The sequence below is a fragment of the Amblyomma americanum genome, chromosome 1 (genome assembly GCF_052857255.1).
Source record: "Amblyomma americanum isolate KBUSLIRL-KWMA chromosome 1, ASM5285725v1, whole genome shotgun sequence".
In the NCBI taxonomy this organism is placed as follows: Eukaryota; Metazoa; Arthropoda; class Arachnida; order Ixodida; family Ixodidae; genus Amblyomma; species Amblyomma americanum.
In genome coordinates, this window is record NC_135497.1 from 331,768,425 (window position 1) to 331,788,946 (window position 20,522).

Here is a 20,522-nt window from a genome sequence, read left to right on the forward strand (position 1 = left end):
TTCATCTGGATGCCCGAAATAGTGGCAGATGGTGGATTTACCTGGAAACGCGCGGAGGTTGTGCAAATTGAACTCCGAGGCTTCCTTTGTCATTTTTTGCCCGCCGTACCTGCTCCTTCCGACAAGAAACTGTTTATTTGTCCTCATTCAGGCTGGATGCATCTTTTGGCTTTGACTGCCATGGTGCCCCCTGCTATTCGCGGAGCGAATGGGGAGCGCATGACTACTCACTTAGCTTGTACTCGATTGATGCGCTTTCAGCCGCCGTTAGTGGGTGCACAAGTCTATATTTGTTTAGATATGTTTGCAGCACGGCCATGCATGCGTGGAAGTGAATTTATAGAAGCCGCATTTCCCAGATAAGCATTTTGAAGAAAAGAAAAATTCGACTACACGGAAAAGACAGCCGAAAATTTACGTTCCCCGATCCGTTATGATCGCCAGCATAGAGATGATGCTGCTTCAATGAAGCGCCGAAGATCACCGTACTCTCAGGTTTTTTAGACAGGGAGTGGCATTTTGGTAGGGGTGTGCGAATACTCGATGCCTTTGAATAGGAGAATTGAATATTCTCCTATTAAGTTTCCAGAACGAATCAAGCAGTGTACGTTCGAAATTATTCGAAACAAACTGAATCGGCACGAAGTTCGAATAATCCTCGCCGTAGTTTTCCTCGACGGCTCTGGCAAAAAAACAGGCCTCAGATGCCGTACAGCACGCTGCCACGGTCGGTCCGGTCGGGATGGGGGGCTGAGCGCAGCGACTGGCCCCATCCGCGTGTCAGCGTTCGTAATGCTCATACATGCCCTCCAAAATTGGGCGATGCGGCGGGGCTCAGGGAGGTTCATCAAACCCTCTCTTGGAGCGCGCTTTCGTCGGCCATGTCTCTATATGTATCTTACGCCCCTCTTATCTGCTGAAACACAGCGCTGGTTCATTGGCAGCCGTCAATAATAGCAAAAAGTTAATTCTCCTCTAAGAATCTCGTGATGGTCATGGAGTTAATATACCGACCTCGTGTTGCGTGCTCTTACTAGACATAAATGTTACGTAATTCGACCGCTATAGCCCGCTCTAGCGCCTCCGCTAGTGCTTAGCAGTTTCGCCATATTATTAGTTTTGTACCAATATTCGCTCGACTATAGTAGGATACAACTTTAAAAAAAAACAACAGTTGTTAACTCTGGGCCACGGTCTACGGCGTACTGTATTACTCCGATAGCAAGTCACAAAAGTAAACGAAATCATCATTTTAATGTATGACTTTATTAAACAAGCCAGGTAAGAAAATTCTAGAGCTTGTAACAGTTTTCCCGTTATTAGCTTATTGTTTAGGTGACAAGAGAAGTTTTAACAGCTGCCTACGTTTTTTTCGCGGAGGAATTCTGTGTGGCGGTCCTGAATGTGGGCGGAGCTTCACTGCAGACTTAAGTTGCATCCGACTATAAAGATATTCGTAAAATCCTTGATTTGCATTAGTTTCGCTCCTACCACTATTCGATTCGTATTCGATTCAGATTTTAGCTACATTATTTGTGTTCAATTAGGTAGCAAAGCTATTCCATTCGTATACGCTTCGGTCTGGAAAAGTACCATTCGCACACCTCCAGGAATATTGGCAATGAAATATATATTCGATTCTATGTTGCCCAGTTTTTCTATAAAAGGAACGGTGAACGGAGTTTGCAGGTTTTCCACTTTACTGCAGTTTTTTTGCTTTTGTGCGCGAACCGTGTCCTCGTCATCCTCCGGGATGGCGGGTGTACATCCCCTGCGTCCTCCCGTCGCCGCCGTCGAAAAGACTGCGGCTCTACCAGCTGGCAACTCCAGTGCCACCAACGTCGCTGATATGGAGCTTCCATAATCGTCTGATGAATCCACGGTGACAGAGATGGAATCTGACAGCAGCAGCTTCGCTCTTGTTGATTCGTGCCAGCTGAAAAGGAAGTTGCGCCGGACATCAACAGCGGGTGAGTTGCCTACGAGGACTGTCGGCAAGCCAGGAGTTTTCTCAGTGGCCTTCGTTCCTACAACGCAGACGGCTAATCTGAACACCATTAACAGACAGCGGCTAACGCATTTTTTCGACACGGTGACTCCGGGACAAGTCTCTGAAGTCGGAATTAATGCACGGAAGAATGACCTAACAGTAGATGTTAAATCTCAGGCATCCGTAGAGAAGCTGAAAGAGGCTGGTGTCCTCGGTGGCATGGCGGTCCGCTCCTACGTTGCTCATAGGAAGCGGACTGCCACTTGAGTTATCACTGATGTTGACCCGGAGATAGATGTCCTTGACATCCGGACGCTGATTAATTCTACGGCCCGTATAGTTGACATTCATCGTTTCGGCCGCTCTAAGTGTGTCAAGTTAGTTTTTGAAACTGACTCTCTCCCATTCCACGTCAAGGTGGGCTATGTCAGGAATCCTGTCCGCCTGTATGTTCCAATGCATTGGTGGTGCGGGCTGGGCAACGTTATTTTTCTTTCTTTTTTAACATATGTATGTTTCAAGGCCTGTTTAGTGCTACAAGTGCAACAAGATAGGACTTGTGAGTGCGGTTTGCAAAAATGAGGTAACCTGCCGTCGATGCGGCGGGATGCACAAGCATGACACCTGCACGACGGAAACTATAAAGTGCGCCAACTGCTCGGGTGCCCATGAAGCCACAGCTAAGGACTGCCCTAAGATGAAAAACGAAAGACTCATCCTGAAAAATATGGTGGAGGGCAATTCGACCCACCAAGAAGCGGCTGCGCGTATTCGTCGCCGTAAACATCGTACCCGGCGGCGGCGTCCGGATCCACACAATAAAACTAGTTCAGCTGCATCAACGTCGTAGGAAGTATTAGCTCAGCCGGCACAGCAGAATGAGCCTAAAACGACAACAAGAGGCCTGCGGCAGGGTCCCATGTTACCGCAGTGGCTCAGTCCGATGCGGTTGTGTTATCAACTTCCTCTGATGCTGAATGGCCTGCTCTCATCCAAGGACATCGCCACGGAAAGACCAAGACTTGTTGCCACTCCAGCTGACACTGCTGGCAAGCCCGAAGGTCAGGATATGAGCATTATGTTAAAAAGGCTTGTGTGTTCAATGCGCGTGCTGCTTTCAGGCATTAACACGCCAACAGCAAGGATTGTTGTGCAGGTTTAGGACGCACTTGAGCCGCTCTTGGCGACATTGCAGTAATTCATTATGGTACTACCTAAACCCGCGTCCTCTGTGACAATGCACGTGCGCCGCAGTGTAGTGGTGCAATGGAATGCCCGAGGCCTACGCGGTCATCTGAGGGACTTCCGACAAAGCGTCCACAAGTAACGCTTCCCTGTGCTCGTTATATGTGATCCCAACATGCCGTCTCCTTTCCGCCTTTCTGGGTACGTGCTGCTGTGGTCTCGCGAAGAAGACGAAACAAACAGTGTTAGTTTGCATACGCCAAGACATTGCGCACGTCCGCCAAGTCCTACAGCCACACAACACAAACCCTTTCATCTGCTTGACAGTCACGCTAAAAGGACGTGTCTTCTCCATAATCGGTGCCTACATTCCACCTAGAGACGCCGTTGATACTTCGTACCTATATTCAGCTATCCAGAGTTGCACAGCTCCTCATATAATAGTGGGCGATTTTAATGCTCATCACACTCAGTGGGGAGGTGCTGTTATGAATAACCGAGGCAGGAACCTGTTTGACTTTATGGCCTCCCAGCCTACGTTTCAGTGTGGCACATCGTACAGCAGCTGCTTGGATATGGCGTTTGTTTCAGCAAGTTTCCATTCTTACGTCAGCTGGTGCAGTGACGTGGAAACATATGGGAATGACCACATTCCAACGTATGAATGCGTCAAGTGCTCCGCACCTACTACTTCGTCTCGCGTGCGATATACAGACTGGCCTGCCTTTAGGACGTCCGTGGAGACTTCCTGTGTGGACCTCACTTCACCGTCTAAAATAGAAGACTTGGTTAAGTCATCTCTCGGGGAGACCACGCGGTATATATGTGCGCCTACGCCAGGATCTACTGTTGACGTGGAATTCGAAAGACTACGCGCAGTCCGTAGCCGCGCCGAAAGGAAATACAGAAGAACTAAATCCACGTATGATCTCGCCCTTTGTCGCCGAGCTCAACAACTGAAGCGCAACCTCGCGAGATTATGGAGACAACGTTGTAGGCAGTTCTGTTCATCGCTGGACCCTCGCAAACCGCTGTCGCATATTTGGCATGTAGCCAGGAACTAGCGTTTACCCCCACAAGGACGGTATCCTTTCCATGCCCTGTCCATTTACTAACGCCGTAATAATGTAGAGCTAGCAGAATAATTCTGCAAAATGGTTGTGGGCACAACTCCGGTAGCATCAAACAGTTTGGTGGCTTTTGTGCCCCTTTCATTAGACGACCACTATACGACATGCTATTCTAAATGCCTGAACTAGAAGCTGCTCTTTCCTCGTGTAGGGGTGCATCTACACCTCGTCTTGACGGGATTTCGAACGTGTCTCTCTCTCACCTTGGCATGGAAGGCCGAACTGTGCTGCTCAGTTACTACAATTATACATGGGCTTCCGGAATTGTTCCCGACCACTGGAAGATCTTGTTGTTCTTTTGAAACCTGGACAGCCTCCTTATGAGCTCACCTCATACCGGCCAGTTGCACTAGCAAGCTCCGTCGGTAAGGTTATGGAGCGAATGGTGCTGGCGCGGCTCGAATGGTTTTTAGAGCAGTATGCTCTCTATCCGCACATGATGACCGGGTTCCGGCGGGGACGCTCTTCGATTGACAGCGTAATCGACCTCATATCGACAGTGGAACATGAAAAACGTAGTCGGCGACTCTTCGCTGCTGTGTTCATAGACTTCAAAGGGGCCTACGATAACGTACTTCATGATGCCATCCGTGATGCCCTTGACGACATAGGCGTTGGCGGCTGGATGTACTCGTGGATTGTGAGCTACCTCAACGGCCGGTCCGTTTGCATGTCTACGCGTGATGGAGAGACTACCCGTCATAAGGTTTGCCGTGGAAACCTCAGGGAGGAGTTCTCAGCCCAACCCTGTTTAACGTGGCGTTGATTGGACTGGTGAGTGAACTTCCCAACCACATTCACATTAGTGCCTATGCTGGTGATATCTGCATCTGGGCTTCGGGTTCGGCACGTCCATAAATGCGCGTGAGACAACAACGTGCCGTGTCATTTACTTCAAGGTGCCTACGGCGTCAGGGTTTGCACTTAGCAGCTGAAAAATGTGCTGTGGTCGCATTCACGCTCAAGTCTGTCTGCCGCTACCCGGTAACACTTCTAGGGGTTGCAATACCGCACGCCTCCCACCACAGATTTCTGGGAATTATCATTGACCGCGATCCGTCATGGTCGAGGCATGTACCTAATTATGCTACAGAAAAGACCCACTCTTTTTTTGTCATGTCCTCCGGTTCGTAGCCGGCATTAAATGGAGCCCAGCGGAGCGCTCCTTGCTAATACTTTACTATACTCTCGTTATAGGCTACATTCGTTACACCCTTCCTGTACTCTCTACCATGAGCATTTCCTCCTTGCGGACATTGGAACGTGTTCAAGCACAGATGCTCAAGATATGCCTCGGACTACCACGTTGTGCCTCGAACAAAGGTACGATTGAGGAACTCGTGCGTGCCCAATATCGATCTACCTGTCACACGAACCACTTGGTGTATATTTACGCGCGCTTGCACGGCACCGCTGTTACCCGCTGACGAAGATTTTTGATGAGCGACCGGACAGCTGTTTTGCACGTGCACTGCGCTGCCATCAATCCGAATTGCCATCAGACTATGCACTCCTTGCAGCCACCATGGGTGATGGCTCAGACTTCAGTATGCCAGCATGTCCCTGGTATACTAAAGAAATCTGTGATGCCGATTAGCGGACTGAAGCAACTTCCTCTTGCCTACATCTGGTCAGAATACCAAAACTGTGTGCACGTATACACTGATGAATCTGCGGCACAAAATGCATCAACGACAGCTTTGGTGATCCCCGCTCAGTAGACGGCCCGGAGATTCATTTTAGGACACAGTTCTACTTCAACCGCAGCAGAGCTTGCGGGCCTTTGGGAATGGATTCGCCACATCAGCGGAGAACCGCCTCCTGAGTGGTGCATTTTCACTGACTCTAAACCTGCGCTACAAATTTTGGGATGCTTCCTACGCCACACCCGCCTACCAAGCTCTGGCTTTTGATATCATTAGTCTTCTGTCATCTGCTCAGGAAAACGGCCAGCGTATAGCGTTACAGTAGATCCCTCGACACTTCTGACTTGATGGAAAGGAGACCGCGGACGCTGAAGCAAGGAGCGCCTTCAGCAGTGGCCTGCACAGCTGTGCCCTTCTCTAGACCGGACACCTCTTGCCTCTTTTCGGGATCTATGAGGAGTGCGACGGCTAGATATTGGGCCCTGCGAGACACTCGACATATCCGCCTTAAACGGCTAGATCCGGCGATGACATTTTCTGTTCCTCGCGGCATACCACGCCCTATTGCATGTATAATCCACAGGTCCCGTTTAAACGTCACCTTCACGCGCAAGTACTTGCACTTAATTGGGGGCTACCGGCTTGATAACAGGCCCGCGTCTAAAGATGATAATAATAATAATTGTTTTGGGGGGAAACGAAATGGCGCGGTATCTGTCTCATTTATCGTTGGACACATGAACCGCGTCGCAAGGGAAGGGATAAAGGAGGGAGTGAAAGAAGAAAGGAAGAGAGAGGTGCCGTAGTGGAGGGCTCGGGAATAATTTCGACCACCTGGGTATCTTTAACGTGCACTGACATCGCACAGCACACGGGCGCCTTACCGTTTTTCCTCTATAAAAACGCAGCCGCCGCGGTCGGGTTCGAACCCGGGAACTCCGGATCAGTAGTCGAGCGCTCTAACCACTGAGCCACCGCGGCGGGGCGTCTAAAGATGCAGAGCGCAGGAAATGGGACGCTCGCGCGCTCAGCACCGTGGCGGTGAGCGGTGTTAAGATTGTCCCGTTGCGTAACGCTTACGACGTCTCGCGCAATTAGAACGTTCCTAGAATATTTCACACGTGGGCTCTAGCAACGCGCTTTTTTCTTTCCTCCCTGGAAAAGAGCTGTCGTGGCGGAAAGGTATCCGGGAAGGAAAGCCGAGTCCAACGTGCCGCCGGCCGTTCCCACGTGCACGGCGAGCCGTTTTTCTCTGCGTGTGTGTGTTTGCCTCCAGCCACTGTGCGAAACCCTCCAGTCACGTTGACTGCGAGGCATGTTGAAGGATCGCCGCGCAGCCTTGCCGAAGAGAAATTGGGGCTGAACCAAAAAGAGGCTAAGCAAAGAGAGAACTGACTGCAAAGTATCGGTCACTGAACGAGCTGGGTAATGAACGATCTGACGCATAAAGCGTACCTTGCTTATTTGGCGAACTATGCAGGCGAACCGTTTTTTCTGTTCGATTTCTTTACTTATATTTACCCCAGAGGGAAGGAATGGAAGAAGGATTGCGAAAAAAAGTCATGTTTGAGAGCATAAACCATGATATGCGGTTGGAGGAAGTATAACCTGACAAACACAGGCTTTATCCCTCCTTTGTGGGCAAATTTCTTTTGGATATCGGCCTATCTATAAATACCGTCACACCGGCCATAAGTGAAGCTGACCATTTCGGCCATACCCAGTCACAGGATACCATCAAAAGACAGGCTAGACACGCAGTGGGATCCTTCCATGGCGCTGGGTGTGGACTTCATACGCAGCATCACCGGGTCGCGAAGCGCGTATAGTAAGAATCTTCATGATATAAAATAAAGGGTGTAGTGCAGGCAACCTCAAGCAAAGTTCGACCGAGACAAATATCGCGCCGTAACCCACCTTGTTTTGCAGATTGCAGACCCCTTCAACGTCACCTCGGCAGCCAACTCCGAACGTAGCTGCAGTAACGGCCGCTCGAACCATGATGGTTTTTGCATGGCAATTTATTTTCTGCTCGAACTGGATGCCTAAAACGTTGGCGTTTTTCTTCCATTTGGGTATTCGCGGCTGCCAAAGTTAATCATCGCTGGCTCTTTTTTACGCCGAGAGCCTTGCAGGGGTCCCACCTATAGTGGTCGTCGTGAGGCTGAAGCCTGCAGGGATAGTTACAGTCATAGAAATCCGCAGGCCAAGCCAAGCCAAGCCAAGTGAGAGAAGAAAATAAATGAGAAGTGAAGAAGTAGAAAGAAGAAACGAAGAGCGCAGAAGTCACGCCAAGAGAGCGAAGAAGAGTTTGAGAAAGAAGAGAAGAGGAAGGGGGAGAAAGTTGGTGGACACCACGGCTGTAACCAAATGCTTAAACTAATCCGTAGCCTAGTTTAACCGCATTGTTCTTTTCCCATTGATGCGTTTTTCTGTGATGTGTGAGGGATGCAGCTGCCAGCGGTAGCCACCGACAAATGCTGTTGTGACAGCAAACTATTTTGGTTCAATTGCGGCCGAAATGATCAGTATTTTGCTTCATTTACCTGCAAACAGTTCTGCACTGCTGAACACGTCATCTCGTGATCAACACGTGCATAAGAAAAAGAGAGCTTGATTCCCCTGACACGTTTTACATACGGCGCTTTTGAAAGCACTTCGCAGTTTGCATACGCGCGCCAGTTGCTGATACGTAACGCTATGTAATGGCGGAAGCGGTGGTCCGTGCATCGGGCCATGAGCTGGCAAGGTTATTATGTAGGTCGCCGCTTGCAAATGTTGCTTTCGGAAGCCGCAAAAGCGGCTGCAGGAGGTAGGCGCCCTGCCTGCTTCTAGATTTCCCCCGAGATAGCGGCGGCCCAGGGGTCCTTCCCTGGCATGATGTAATCAGGTATCAAGGAGAAGAAGCGGTCGGGTAAGTGCGGCTAACGGCATCTTTATGTAAGTGTACATAAGCCGGTCGCAAACGAGCTTGTCAAGTACATTCGCTCGCGCTGCCTGATAAACCGCGGCAGTCTACTTTGCACGAGACAGGTAATTAGAGTAGTTTATTTACTCCAAAGAGGGTTGACCACACATAGAATATTTCTATGTAAAATTCGTCCCATTTTTAGAGCGTACAAAAAATCTCGCGAGCATCCGTTTGCTCCACTCGTACCTACATTCCACACTAGCAGTTTCCTATTTCCGAACTGGTTATTTCTACGCCTAGCCCTCTGCCCGAGTACGCCAGGCTTCTCGTAGGTTCACTTACATTGCGATGCCGTTATTCTGGCCATTTTACCAGATAACACATTTATTCTGGACTAGCTATTGCGCATATATATCGTTTTTAGCCATTCGTTTGTGTCTTCTTTTTCTTGTATCTTGACGACAAAACCCAACAAATCATGTACTTGCATCACGAAACTGGACGCAAGCTAACACACTTCCGTTAACTTCCTCCGCTTCCTTGATTTGAATAATGCCAAGCTTGTGTTTTATAACACCAAATGGGGCCGTGCTAAGGATCAGAAGTACTACCAAAGAGGAGCGAAAGGCAGATGTATATATGTCAGGCACACTGACTGCTTAGTGACCAGTTTGAAAATACAAGTGATTATGATATAAGATGTGACTATTTAAAATGTGAGGATATATATTTCATATCATCCTTGATCCAATATCTTGGCATCGAAATATGGTATAAAATCTTGCAGCAGAAGTTTCCGTTTTGCGCTCACTTGACACGTAAGCGTAAAGCACAGTTGTCAAACATATTACCTTAAAAGTGCAGGAAATCTTCGAGGCGTGTTTCGGTGCCAATTTAGTGAACGCAGTAATTCGTGATCTGTGTTTCTTCGCCTGCTATTTTTATTTTGTGATCACGCTCAGAGCAGGGACAGCAATACTGCCCACATCGCTGCTACAGTATTCAACAAGAACGCTCCCTGCATATAAAAGTTTCCACAGTGAAGCATTATCCGGGTGCTTACTACTTCTCTGCCTAACTGAGGCACTGCACGCGTCGAGAGTTGGGACAGGGGCTAGGCAGCGAGAGATCATGTTAAGTTAACGGCCTATTCTATTAAACTCTGTTTCCGCCCTGTTTACTTACCATGCTTTAATTGAATCCACAGCCGCCGCGATGGCTTAGTGGTTAAGGAGCAGGACTGCTGACCCGAAAGACGCGGGTTCGATTCCGGCCGCGGCGGTCGAGTTTCGATGGAGTCGAAATTCTAGAGGCCCGTGTGCTGTGCGATGTCAGTGCATGTTAAAGAACCCCGGGTGGTCGAAATCTCCGGAGCCCTTCACTACAGCATCCCTCATAGCCTTAGTCGCTTTGGGACGTAAAGCCAATATAAACCATAAACCATAATTGAGTCCAGAAACTCGTCTTGAACAAATACTTAATTCAGTTACCGTACGACAGGGCAGATTTTAAACATCGGGGGCTTTAATTCGGTGCCGCGCAACAAGAAACGTCTCTAAAACACCTTTAAATAACCGAATTACATCAACAGCAAGTCGCCCACAACTATATCTAAAAAAAAGGACTGTAAAATCTGCCCTAAAGCCAGAGCGAGCTCCGTTCAACTGTCGAGGAAAACGAGGCAATAGCACTGCATTTATGGGGAGGGGGAGAGGGGGCTCAAACAGTTGATACGGTCGCAGAACGGTAGACCCGCCACAAGCGACTGGCGAATTTTTCATCAGCAAACGGGGAAAATACAAGATCGCGCTCCGAAAACAAGGCGAAACGGTTACGCCTACAGAGCGTAACCGTCACCCGGGGCACTGCTTTCCCCTTGTTTTCGTTTGCGCACACCGATCCTCTCCCTCTCGTTGCGGGGCGAGCCTGCAAATGCAATGCACCGCTAGCCTTTGTCGTACGGGGCCTGTTACGTGCACGAGGGGACCCTCGCTTCCCTCCCCATTCCACCACTCAGAAACGGCGGCAGCGCGCCGTCGAGTTTCCGAGACCCGTTGAATTACGTGGCGGCTATCGCCATTCTCCCCTCTTGAGCTTTCTATATTTACACGCGCGGGCCGCCGAGCCAGCTGAGGGGCTTCACGAATATAGGACGCTGCCTGAAGTCATGGCGGCGGGCGCGAGGAATTTTGTTGTTACCGCACGCGGCAGGTGTGAGGGGAGGGGGAGCGGCCCGCACGTATCTGGCGCGGAGATTTCCTTGTCGTCGTCGACACCGCTCGAGAGTGCAGGCACGCCGATTTCCGGAGCGAGCGTGCAAAAAGGCGCCCGGGGCACTGCTGCCGAGCCGCGTATAATACGGCTCGGAGCAAAGCAAGAGTGGCACTGTTACGCGCGCCGGGCGAGGTCCGACGCGCTTCGCTGCCCGAGTCCCTCCCTTCCCCCACCTCCTGGTTTGCCCTCCCTTATCGCGTGTCGAACGAAGTGACGAAGAAAGGACGTAAATTTGTCCATGCCTTGCAGACTTTTCGCGGTACCTTGCGCGCGCTGTATAAGCTTTCTTTTCTAGTTTTCTCGAACTTGGCTGGGTATAGTGCGCTGCGGTGACTGGAAGCTGCGTAGGCGACCGAATGACGGGAGGCGGACGTAGGAAACACTCCAGCCGGTCCCAACCAGAGGCGGACGTAGTGCATCGGAAAACGTTTCCACTGTAATCTACCAGCGCGTATGGGACTCGGTGGTCCTGCTAGCCAATTGCGGTAATTCATTTTGTTTATTTATTTTTCCGGCGACACGCAGCGCATCTTCACGTCGATGCTCTTGAGGGAAACTCTCAGGAAGCAACCCTCAAGCGAGAAATTTTGCATAGGGAAACTACCCTGGACGCCTTTCGATAAAGAAGTCCAAGAAATCCTCGGTTCGAATTAGCCATACTCCCTCCAAAAGTAGCCCATAAATCCGGCTCTGGATCAAGCCGTCGTAATGCTGGAGCCTCAGACAGGGTAAGATGGCACACGATTGGCTCGGAGAATGTATTCAGCGAAACAAGGTGTATTTCGGAAAACACGATCAGTTTATCAAAGTGAGATGGAAGAGAAACGCGGCCTAACACTCAGGGGCAGGGGGGAAAGGGGTGCAAAATCAAAAGCATATAAACTAAAGCCACCTGGCGCTCAAAACACTAAGCAGCCCGGAATGTGATTTCGCTTTGGTCGTGGTTAACCCATAATGCCTAAAAAACAAAAAAGGGCAATATATACCAAGCCCGAAAAGCAGTGACGAAGTCTGCCAACGCACACAGGAGCCCCTCTTTTGCGCTTTCTAGGCAAGAGTGTGGAGCACTGTTCGAGGTGGGTGGAAAAGGGTAGCGGTACTATTCAGCGCTTATGGCGAAGTGCGGTTGCAAGATTAACGCTAGGCAAGCATGCCAAGGTTCCGAATGATGCAGTAACTGGAATATGGGTTGGTCACTTTTTGATGTGAAGGAAGTTGAGGCCGCCACACTGCTTGAAAGCAGATGCTCATGTCATGCATCCGCTATTTACGTTCCAGTCACTTAAAGTTTTTTTTTTCCTGTTTGGCATCCCAAACAGATTTTGAAACATCGCCAAGCCCATTTAAGGTCAGGCCGCGCTAACGCGAATTAAAGCATGATTCAGTTCCTAAAGTCGTAAGCAGTGTTTTACCCGACAACATAAGACTCCCGTTGCGCAGAAAATACGGTGGCTTCGTCGGCGGCGTGAGCGAATACTCCGAATTGGTCGAAGAGGCGGCTACGTCCCACGTGGGGCGGCGTACAGTTCAGCCCACTTATAACGGGGCGCCGATATAACGAACGTTCACTTAATACGAACGCGTGCAGTGATACCGTGAAAATAAGCATTAGTATAATGGCAACTCGTCTCAGATACAAGATACAACGAACAACTTTGGTCTCACCGCTCGGTTATAGCGAACGAGAAGACGCCGTTAACTCCCCCTCCCCCAAATTGAAGAACTCGCCCTTCCAGAAAGCGCAGAGATTGAAGAGCGTCTCTCAGCCCCGGAACATCACCCTGAAAAAAAAAACAATGCAAAGGCGGCACTCTAACAGTAACCGCCGGCCGAGCGCTAGCCGACGGCCTACAAGGTCATTCATTGCCTTCGTGTGAGCCGGCTTTGCAAAGCATCCTAAGGGGATGCGGAAGCGCGATTGGAGCTCGTTGAAAATGTCGAAAACGCAGCTACTGCGCATGGTAGCGGATCAACTAACAGTAATGATTTAAGAAGTTTGAATGCCTTGGTGGCTATTCTGCTATTCTGGACAATTTCTATGCGTCGCCTGAACTTTCGTGCTGCTACCACGTGCAGGCAGCGTCAGACAGCGGGAAGTGCCGCAGATGAATTCGGTACCACGAGCGCTGCGCTTCTTTCGTCGCAGCGTGGGACCAGGAACCATAGACGAAACTGTCCAAAACACACGTGATCGAACGCATGTAGGTTTGTGGCAGTGCGTCGTTGATGCATAGCTGTCCAGATGACTACCTTCGTGCGGACATCTGAGAGCCGCGTGCGCTGACGAAGCCGTTGTCCGCCAAGTACGAGGACTTCCTTAGCCCTAGGCATCTGGCATGGCCTGCCTGGCACCAGCTGCCGTAGACGCTTCAACCACATTTAATTATATCCCGTCCGAAAAGCTCACTTTTGGTAGAAAGGGTGTTGTCGAGGCGAACATGGCCCCCATGAAGAGTCTTGAATGCGCTGCGGTACATAACGCCTTTTTTTTTTGTCAAGAATTAAGCCTGTTTCCTATGCAAGCGAAAATGCTAGCGAATCCTGCCACAACGCCAGTCGTCGCGGCGACGAGCGGTGAGCTAGGCCCCAGAAAGTTCGAAATTTACGCTGCGACACGGTGCTCAGTCGCTCAGTCGCTTGCATCTGAACCAGCTTTTAAACTGTAGAAGAACTGAGGATTGGGCGAGTCGGTGGTGAGCCATCTCATTAAAAAACCAGCGCTGAAAAACACACACAGAGGACGAGATGAGACACACGGGAGGCGCTGAACTTACAACTGAATTTTCTGAACTTACAACTGAACTTACAACTGAAAATTCAGTTGTAAGTTCAGCGCCTCCCGTGTGTCTCATCTCGTCCTCTGTGTGTGTTTTTCAGCGCTGGATTTTAATGCGATGAAGCCTTTAAACACCAATTTTCGCGGACCTATTTTTGAGCGAAAGCTCCACTATGACATGTCTCGCCAAGGTCATCGACTGCCGCCGCATGACCTCCAACCGGAGGTGTGGCCGGATGTCATACCACGTGATGCGCAGCCGCCGTCTCTGCGCTGCGCGCTGAACCCCGCACCGACAGCTCTGGTCACATGACTAAACGCGTGACTCGGCGCTCGCCTAGTGAGGAGACGAAGCAACTGTTCACGTTCAGTTTCGCCATGGAGGAGAGAGCGCCGGGCAGTGTGGTCGTGACGCCTGCGAGAACCGTGGTCTATAGAGAGCAGGCATGCAGAGTCCGAGCACTCTGCATCCCCCTCCCCACATTTCCTTTCCCCATCCCCGCTCCAAGCTGTGGCCCCGCGATATGGGTGGCAGAAATCGAGCACATTCCCCCCACATAGCCACAAGAAGAAGAAGCACTCTGCAGATGTGGCTCGATAGGCTGCGGTGTTAAAAAGAAAGCTAGAAGGTAGTCGCGCCGAAGAAGCAGCCGAAACAGAAGAACAACATGAGCAACGACTAACTAACCGGCGGTTGGAAGCCAGGAAAAGGCGACAGAGGAAGACATTGGCAGAAGCTGCCAACTGCCTATGCTTTCGCTCTGGCTAGGTTTAGAAGTGTTCAACCACAGCCATTTTTTGGCTGTAGTGCGGAGAGCCCACTTAGTACGAACTTCGAATATAATCAACGAAATTAGCGTGACCGTTAAGCTCGTTTTAAGTAGGCTCGACAGTATTTGAAAAGAGATTAAAACATTAGGAAACTGGTCATTAGAAGGTAGCAATGTGGCTCAAACGTCGTTAGAAGGACATACAAGAATATGAAGTAAATGAATTGCACTGAAAAGTAATCTTGGATACTTGTTCAGGAATCGAACCCCTGATCCTTGGGTTCCGAGTGAGACGTGCTAACGCTATAGGCTACGCAGGCGCTTTCGTACGGCTTGGTTCAAGCGTGGTATGTATGTCATGAGGTCTTTTACATAATGATTGTTATTGGGAAAAAAGAAAAAGTGTCCTTGTTTGCATGGGCAAGAGGAACCGCTGTCGCGTCACACCCTTGAAGCTTAGGTGTCCCCCAAATTTTCTAAAGCCATGTCCTTGCAGTACCAAAAAGTGTTGTTCTTGGGCTCGGTCGTCGACAGCGAGATATCGTCTGTTGTTGAACAGTCTGGAACTTTTTTCATTTATTCTCTTATGGATCCAAAAGAACCTCCTAGGTTTCCCCTACTTTCCTTACCCCTCCGGGGCGGTCACTCATGGAACACACATCAATGCCAGAGTTTTCGTTTACTGCATACGACTCTGACAGCGACTCCGTTTCCCCGGGAGAACGCCCCTCATACTCCTAAAGTTGCAAAAAGAAATTTCAGAGGCAAAGCTCTTAGCGATTACCGTTATTCCCGGTATACAGTCTGCGGACCACGCAAGTTAAAGTGCTAAAATTTTACGCTGTGTGCACTACCAACAGGTGCGGGCTATACAGTAATTTGTTTTCAAAGTCGCCTGTTATGATATGCCATGTCCAAGGCTGATCTCTGGCTAGGCTACGTCGCCATTCGCCTCCCAACGGGGGTCACGGAGTCGTTTTCGGTCTTGACGTCGCGGATTTTAATGCAGAGATGGCAACAAAATTTTTCATCTTGAACTCAAATTTTCTAAGCAACAAATGCTCTCTTTGCTCCCTAACAGACGTCATAATAGCCGCAAAAAGCACTACAATTTGTTTTTTCCGAGAACAAAAATTGGCTGGAGCTCTCCTCTCTTTTATTTGAAGTAGAGAAAACACTCATCGAAGCCTTTATTGTCAAGCTTTATAACAGGAACCAATGTTGCATTTTGTCAAGACAGTGATAGGCGCTCCGAAATCCAAATGTCATGAAACCTTTCATAAGGTCTCTGGGAAACTGTGGGCCGAACGTTCTTCAAAGAACTGCAAGTCACTCCCTATGGAACACTGGCAGGTGTTTGTAAAGCCACCGTCCACATGAACGAAAATAAACGACTGGTCTAGCGGCTCATGATAATCGTTTATTTGACGGTTGATCTTAGATCCCATTGGGGAAGACAGCCGTGCAACTTTTACGTATTATAGGCTACCTGTAACAATCAACACCTACTCGATCTGCTTCCGCCGACGCAGAAAAAATTCCGCTTGCTGTCTTGCTGAGTCGCCTTGCTGAGTTTCCCTTACAGTTTTTAATGAGGTCACCATGCGCATTATTTGACTGCTTATGTTACGTTGTAAGTACTTTGCCGATAATTAATGCGGAGAAAACAGCCATCAACTAGCAACGCCGCTTCATGCATTACCTTCTTGCACTCGAGTTTGCGTTGGACGCTTGCTATAGCAACGCGTGGGAAAACTAATTTAAACTACTCGAATGAGGGCACCATTTACGACGAGTAATATAACGATGACTTGCTGAGGCAGAAGAAGCTGTTCGGTCGAAGGCGGGTCCGACTGGCAGCATCCGGAAAAGGCTGTCTAGTGGCGACAGGCCACGCCACTTGGTTCTTCATCTATTCGCTTTTACCTATCAGGCTCCAATAATCTGTGCGCTCGTCCCCTTAATCTAACTTGACTTCACTACAAATATATTAATGAATTCAAATCCATGCGCTGTTCCATCGCGGGATATTACAGGGCCGTGACTTATCGTTGACTCATGATCTGGCAGCTAAAATTGTCTCTACCTTGTCTTGCCGTTTTGCTTTGTCTCACCTTAACCAACACCCTGTGTCGCCTCGGAAGGACAAAGCCTTTGTTCCTACGATCGTTTTACGGTGCGGCTTACCTTTCGTGACCAAGTGCAGTTAAGCCCGAAAAGCTTTTATGCTACTGTAACCATTTGCTTCCTGCTTCTGCCAATAGCTGGTAAGAAGGTCTTGTGGGAAAAATGGTACCTTGAAAGGAAAAGCCACGAACGAGCAACAAGAAAGGCGTTCGAGTTCCCCAAGGTCGCTCATGCGAACGCAACGATAACAGGACGAATGCACAGATTACAACGGGTTTGTCTTTGCACGCATGCGCGCGTCTCCTCTTTGCGCGACCGTAGCCTGCCCTAGGGTAGAGTAAAAATTAGCGAGCCTTTAAACCGGAACGCAACTGGGTATCTGGCGCGCCAGTTTTGCGAGCTACGCACGGGAAAAATTGTCAGATCTGGCACTATAGCCAAATGCAATAGGTAATACTGGGCTCTATAAAAAGATTAATTTATTTAATTTGGGAACCATAAGCTGGCACATTGAAGAATAATGGAAAACCCAATACACGACTACAATAAAATACGATGCATTACATTAAACGGATACAATGATTCACGACTAGCAAGCCACTGCAGTGGCACGTATGAACCTGATCGCACGGATTCGCCCGAGCGCTTATAGTATATTGATATTTTGCAGGTGGACATTTCCCCAATAAGAAAGTGGGACTGGACGCGGGCTCATGTGTGGCCGCCGTTGGAATCACGCCAATCTCGGCGGCAACAAGCAGTGTTGCTAGCTGCAACATGCGTTCTGACAGGGAAAAACGCTCGCCTTCGACAAAGTTTAGTGCTTCCTCGTTACAGTCAATAAAGGCGCGTGTTCTCGTCGCTGCCGACAAAACCGAAGTGACGGCTCCCTCTGCGTCATATACAAAACTCTGTCGTAATTTTCCGGCTGAAATTACTTTCGATTGGCTCGCGCTCGGAGTTCACTGGTGTGCGATACCTTTTCCGCGTATTACCGGCCGGCGGAACGTTGCCGAAACGAATTGGAGGACGGTGAAGGTCAATTTGCACGCTTGCAAACTGCGTCGCTTCGCGGCCAAAACCTCAGCGCGGGCGAGTAGTCGCGGAAGTGTAGCGACGTCATTACGAAGGCGAGCGCACGTGTCAGACAGCGGCGAAGGTCATCACGGGCGTGAGAAGAGCGGGTGCCGCAGCAGCACGCAAACAGTACTGAACGTATGGGCGACGAAGGAGCGCGTCTGGTAATGACATTCTCCGTTCGAAAAAGGACGCTCTCTCGAGCTGGATGCCAAGGCGTGGCCGGTGGTCTGAGAGATCAACCGGCTTGGACTCCGGGCACATGCGGGCACATGCGGAAGCTGCGGACAAAAAGTTTTTTTTCCCCGCCGTAGCTCGTACAGGCGAAAACAAAGCAATTAGCCGGCTCAAAGCCCGCTAGTGAGTTAGCTAATTGAACATTTTTGCATAAAATATAATAAACCTTAGTAGAGGAACTATAGCATCTTGTGATCCAAACCTGTGTAAATATGTATGTATACGGATGACGAATGTTGGATGACAGAACCATCACAATCTCCACGAATGTAGGCTCATGCATTTGGTCATCGACGGCCACAAACATTTGCTGCCACGGGGTAGTGCAAGGACGTTGTCGTGGGAAACGAAGTGCAAGAATAGGACTGGTGGGAGCACAGCTGTGGGTGCGCGTAATACATGGATTTTTTTTTTATGTTTCATAATATCTGGATCCTTGTGTTTTGTGGTTGTTGTTGTTGAAGATGATGATGATCTGTAGATCCTTTCGCGGCTGATATGTTCGATGTCTTAGTGCCACGAGTCAATGGCAGGCAAGTGACTTGGTTGAGGATTTTGGGAAATTACCACAGGTTGAGGCGTGCATGTAGCTAGTGGAGGCTTAGAAGTAATCCCTAATTTCAGACGATGGTTCATGGGAAAACAGCTTTCTCATTACTTACCTGCTAGAGGTGTCTGTCTTTTTCTAGGCCACAACTGCTGTATTTATTTATTTATTTATTTATTTATTTATTTATTTATTTATTTATTTATTTATTTATTTATTTATTTATTATACCCTCATGGTGTATGGCACATTAGAGACGGAAGACTAAAAAAATAAGGCAAATCACGCAAAATTGAATTAAAAATACAAAATATAGAACACAAATAAGATAAACATTCGAAACAAAGATCAAAGACAGACATAGAAAATAATGCATACCAAAAATTATTGTCCAGGAAGGTTCACATCGTAGCACAAACCGAAATAAAAATTTAAAAATAGAATGCATGACGAACGCCCTCATTACAGATAACATGCAACATATGAATCATTACAATAAATTATAAAATAAAACTCTGAACAGCCTCTTTAAAGTTATCAGTGCCAGTTATACTAGACAGCGATTTGGACAAGTTGTTCCAATCTTTCCTTGTTTGTGGAAGGAGTAGATATGAATGAATAGCGGTCTGCGTTACAATGAGGAACGTATACTTTTCGCGGTGGTTAAGGAAAAATAAATGTTTAGGAGGGTGTGTGTGTGTGTGTGTGTGCGGGGGGGTGAGCCTCAAGAGAACGTTTATTTATTTATTTATTTATTTATTTATACAGAATACCCCTAAAGGCCCTCGAGAGGGTTTTACATAGGGGGGGGGGGGGGGGGGGGGCACAGGCAAATGAACAGAATAAAACAAAACCACAAATATAAAACAACAAAAGCAAGATTAAGACACTTCGCATGACATAAGTAAGCAAAAGAATCAAAAGAATGGCAGCGCGGCAAAGAACGAAGATTACTGCAGTATTAAAATTATACAAACAAAACACTAATGCAATGAATCATTTAATAACATACCCTGCAATAACATACCCTGTAAAGGAAGTCATGAAAAAAATAACAATGTATGCGAAGAGTTAAGCAGTAGTTATTGAAGATATAAGATTAAAATATTTATCAGGATCACTGGTGGTTGCGATATGTGAAGGCAGAGTGTTCCAGTCAGATATTGTGCGTGGTAAGAATGAATGCGCATAGTTAAATGTTCTGCACGTGAAACGCCTAACTTTAAAGGGATGATCGCGGCGGTCAAAAATCAAAGGAGGCAAAGAAAAAAAGTCGTTATGAAGTGATGGATGATGATAAAGTTTATGACAAAGTGATAGTCGTGCAATTTTGCGGTGGAGACATAAATCCTGGAGACCTGCGCGTTTCTTTAAGGCTTTGATGCTGGTGTTACGTGAATAATCAGAGTAAATAAAACGAACGGCGCGGTTCTGCAATGATTCAATGTTATTTATTAGGTAAGATTGGTAAGGGTCCCAAATAGTCGAGGCATATTCGATTTTAGGTCGAATTAGAGTGGGATAGGCATGGGCACGGAGGTGAGGAGGAGCATGCTTTAGGTTATGTTTTAAGAGACCTAATGACCGATTAGCAGATGCAAGCATAAGGTTAATATGGTGGTTCCATGCTAAGTCTGAATGAAGGTGAAGTCCTAAGTACTTATACGTGGTGACTAGCTCGAGTGAGCTATTATTTAAGGAGTAGGCTGTTTGAATTCGAGACATTCGGTTAGTAAAAGACATCAATTTAGTTTTTGAATGATTAAGTTGCATAAGCCAGGTTGAGCACCATGCTATTACTGAATCCAGGTCAGATTGAAGGGATTGGCAATCGGTGTTAGAATAAATTTTG

General features: G+C 48.3%; 1 non-coding gene across 1 annotated transcript; it reads right to left on the reverse strand.

Annotated features, from left to right (window-relative positions):
* Positions 1-6,860: 6,860 nt before the first annotated feature.
* TRNAS-ACU (transfer RNA serine (anticodon ACU)) lies at positions 6,861-6,932 on the reverse strand. Its single transcript has one exon. It is a non-coding gene; the product is annotated as a tRNA-Ser (tRNA).
* Positions 6,933-20,522: the final 13,590 nt, after the last annotated feature.